This window comes from Olea europaea, chromosome 12 (genome assembly GCF_002742605.1).
Source record: "Olea europaea var. sylvestris chromosome 12, O_europaea_v1, whole genome shotgun sequence".
Classification (NCBI taxonomy): domain Eukaryota; kingdom Viridiplantae; phylum Streptophyta; class Magnoliopsida; order Lamiales; family Oleaceae; genus Olea; species Olea europaea.
This window is the reverse complement of record NC_036248.1, coordinates 28,397,535-28,402,184: the sequence shown is the minus strand read 5'-3', so window position 1 is coordinate 28,402,184 and position 4,650 is coordinate 28,397,535. Positions and strand designations below refer to the sequence as shown.

The 4,650-nt window shown below is 30.7% G+C and overlaps 1 long non-coding RNA gene across 1 annotated transcript; it reads right to left on the bottom strand.

Moving 5' to 3' along the window:
• Positions 1–1,246: 1,246 nt before the first annotated feature.
• LOC111406309 lies at positions 1,247–4,650 on the bottom strand. Its single transcript, XR_002704988.1, has 3 exons — positions 4,419–4,650; positions 4,257–4,325; positions 1,247–1,538 (listed from the first exon to the last, which is right to left on the bottom strand). It is a non-coding gene; the product is annotated as an uncharacterized LOC111406309 (long non-coding RNA).

Genomic DNA, 4,650 nt, shown 5'->3' with positions numbered 1-4,650 from the left:
GAGTTCCAAAAGAGTTTTAACGAAAACTGGAAACTGCAGCATTGGTCCCTGAATTTTGTCTATGTGACCGCATAGAAGAAAATTTTGGCTTGAAAAAGTTTTGGTCACCTTCCATGCGAACGGATGGAAGTACTACTATGTGGTCGCATAGTAGTAGTTCATTCAAAAATGTCCATTTTGATCCTCAAGCTTTATTTTCTTCCATTTTGACCTCATTTCTTCATTCTTCTAATTTCATCAACCAATATCAGTCTCCAATTGGTACTTGGTTCAATCAAATCCTCGATTACTCACTCGGTTCATCATTTGGATAATTATATTTTAGTCCCTAGGTTTTTGTTTTTCTTCATTCTGGTCCTTTTTCTTGTGTTTCTTCCTCTGATCATCCCGCATTACCACCGAGTTAATACTTAGGGGGGTGTATTCAATTGATACTTTTAATGGTTTTTTAAGATTTAAAAAGTTCATGGGTATTCAATTGAGACTTTTTAAGACTCTCTAAAAGTCACGATGTATTCAATTGAGACTTTTAAAAACTTTTAAAAAGTCTCTAAAAGTTACGGTGTATTCAATTAAAATTTTTTAGAAATTTCTATAAGTCTTAGGGTATTCAAATTTTAATGACTTCTAGAAACTTTTATAAAAGTCTCTAGAGTACTAACTTTTAAGCAGAAAATACTCATATAAAATTTTAAAATTTGTCTCTCATTAATCACGAAATTTTGTGAGACTTTCACCAAAAAAATTAAAAACAAAAAATTAAATTTTCTTTCCTTTAACCTTCTATGGACATGTATGATTAAATTTTTTTTTTTAATTGATTATATTTCATTTATCTTTCTTTCTCTCTCATATTATTTATCTCTATTTTGAATTTTCTATGAAAAGTTAAATTAGATTCTTGTAACTTTTTTTTCTTTTTTAATTCATTTTTTTTGTGAAAAATATCTATTTTTTAATTAAATTACAAAAGTTTATATGAAAAATTATAATTAAATTTAAATATATTGATTTTTATTTATTTTTAAAAGTTACTATACTAATAATATTGAATCATAAATAATTTTTATTATTATTTATTTAATTAAGGTCTTAAATTATTATTTTTTTCAAATTTTTTTTATTATATGAGAAGAAGAAGGGGAATTGTGGGAACTAACACCCTATATGTGAGAATTTCACACCAGATCTTCATGAATTCTATTTCAAATGAAAGTCTTCAAAAATCTTTTAAATTCCACAGAAGTCTATAAAAGTTTTAAAATGAAAATTCATAGAAGTCTAAAAAAGACTTCCACTAATTCCATACAAATGTATAAAAGATCCACTAAATCCACAAAAGTCATCACTTAAAAAAATCCATAAAAGTCTTCAAAAGTCCCAATTGAATACACCCCCTTTAGCTCTTTTGCATTCCCGATTCGTCTTTTAGTTCAACTTTTGGATATTTGCGCTTTGATCCTTGAACTTTTACTTTGCTTCGTTTTGGCCCTTTTCGAATATTTTCTTGTGGATTCCAACATGTCCATCAATATAGCCTACAACATACAAATCAAACGAAATTAAACCACAATTCAAACACTTTGCTCGCGATTTAGTCATGTTTGTAAATTAAATGAGTGCATAAAAATACACTTATCACAAGTAAATAACCTTCTTGACTCAAATATATACTTTCAGCTTACCCCCAATCTTTTATTTGGTTAAATAAGGATTCTTGTAAGGAAAACTCCACAACCTTAGTTGACGACAAACATATAAAAAGCAATAAAATATTATATACAAAAAAATAAGTCAAATATCTCATATTAAAAAGGTAGATGATACATAACATCTAGGTTCACTTCTCGCAAGTTGTCTGTGACTAAAAATTTAAGGCAAAGTTCAAATGTAGAAAAATTAATAGTCCTTTAAATTTGAAACGAGATAATTGTGTCTTACTAACTCTACCTATGATGCTTGGACTCAAGTACAAGTATCGAGTACGGATATGTATCTAAGTGTTGGATTGTTTATTTTCTAAAACGTAAGATACGGGGACATGTCCAAAAAGAGTCCATATTTCGAACATGGGTATGTGGGTGCATCATTCAAACTTCAATTTTTTTTACTAATCCAAAATGTCATTTTGAATAAATCAAAATCAAATGAGTATTGAATAGGGGGTTGAAATGAATAAAACAGAATTTTGGGGTTTAATTTTCAATTATGGAAAGTTAATTACTAAATGTTATATACAAAAGAAAATGAGGAACTTGATTGTCATTTTGACTTAGTAGAGCACTAAGTAACATTATATGGAACCCTTTTTCATTTTATACAAACAAAACCTTATACCACTGATACAGAGAGGAAAAGAAGGAAAGAAAAGAAAAAAAAAATGGAAAGAAATAAGAAGAAGAAGGGAAAATATAGCGCTATCGCCTTTCTCCACTCTCTCAGAGGTGACGTTAGATTTATAGATAGCAGAAACAAGAAAGAAAAGGAGAAGGAAAAAAAAAAAGAAGCGACAAAAACGTTTTAGTATCCGATTGAAATCTGGAGAATCCAACACATATCTCATACCCATACCTATGTCGTATCATATTTGACACGAGTACTCCAACTTTTTTGAAGAGTTCGAGCATTAGAGAACTCTACAAGCAAACAAGCTATATTGCATGTGTAGGACACACATTAACATGTACAAGAACAGCAATGAGTACTGGAACCATCAAAAGCACCTACCAAGAAAATTTTGCTCTAACAAATAAAACAGTAACTACATAGTCCACTATTCCTCTTTTTGAAATTAGCTCTGATACAGTGGAGTTACTCAGAAAATGACAAGTTTTGTATTTCGAAAATATGCATTTCAATAAAACAATGCTTTAAAAAGAATATACAGCATAATAAAGAATCCAGCCTAGCCCCAAATGCTATGAACAAGAATTTGTAGCTATACATGCAAATTATGATATGGTTCCTTTAGAAAGAAAGTAGAAAAGTCAAATATCACCAACCTTCCTGGTAAGTTCTCTAAAATGAACAGTCATCGATTGAGGAATATGACCTTTCGAAATATGTTCAGCTAGCGCTTGAATTTTGGCCGGAAATCAATGTTAAATTCATGTAAACAAAACTCCTATGCATAAATGGTATTTTTTCTTAAATCGTTATAAAAAAACTTAAAGCAAAACCTCCCGAAATTTCAAAAACTTAATTGCTCCGAGTTGGAGAATAAGGTTCCCTTTCGCTATTTGCACCGATTGGATGGGCACTCAAATAGAAGCATAAATACTCCATATGACCTCCTATTTATCAAAAAATTGAAATTTTAACTATTTACATGGGATCAGGGATATCAAGAATTGCAGTTGAGCAGAACACTACGTCTTCGAGCCTAAGTATCTGACGAAAAACACATAAAAAATAATAAATTGATCTAAATTACTGCCTTCTACCAAGTTGCCACTGAAGAGCATATAAAATGGTCATCTTGGAGAAGATACAGCTTTATATCTTCACGAAATTGTTAATTTACAATGTTTCCTTCAATAAACAATATTCATATAACAACATCGTAATCCTAAAGCTTATAAAACTTTCCCTAGAAAAGTCCACCTGTTGGCCATGAAAAAAAATATATATATATCATGCATCAAACAATTGATTATAACTTGTAAATACCTTACTTATAGCTTTGTACATAATCATGATTGAAAATGGTGGTCAACTGAAGAACCAAACACTAGTGACCCTTTAGTTTCTTCAATAAACGATAATAGGTACCACCAAAAAATCCCAAAACTTTCATATAAACTAGGTTAAATATCCTATCTACCATCAAATAACCGTGGAAACTTAGTGAGAAACCAAATGCAAGTAAGTTGAGAACAAATTTGCATTGCTTTTATGCACACGTACTGATGTCTATAGGAAACAAGACTTATTTACAGCGTCTACAACAGGACTAAAGCAGGCACGTTTCTAAGCTTATTCTGGTACTATTCAAACCTTGCGCCTTGCGGCTGTTTCAAAACATTAGGTTATTCTTGACTTATTTTCATATAAATTAATATAGACCATCGTTGTAAATGAGAAATTGGATAAAGAAACCGTACAAAGGAATTCTTACACTGACACAATTATTTCCATCTATTAACAGTTGAATACTAGCATCGAAAAATTCTCCTTTTTAAAAAACAATAATATATAAACAATAGAAATTTCTATTTCCCAACTAAATCACTGCAGAAGAATAATAGACGACTTACAAAATGAATTCAAACCCTTCTATAATCTGTCCGGTACAAGATGAGAAATCTGTTCACTATGCTTGCAATCTTCACGGTGAACGAAAACTAATACTGTCAATTAAGATTTTTCTAAGGAAGAAAGTAATAAGAATTGTATAAATAATAAGGAAGTGGGTATACCTTGAAGGCAAAAGGACCCAAAGCCTATTAAATTTTGTGCAAGCGTTAAAAAAGGCTCAAAATCAGAGGAAGGTGAAGAATTTAAGTGGAGAGAGGTAACTATGAGAAGAGGCGTGTGGATGGAGACCCAACCATGACAATAACTTCATCCTCTCAGAATGGCGTGAGGATGAGAAGAGGGATTGTAGAGTTGGAAAGATTTAGGATATTGTAATGGGCATTTGAATGCGAG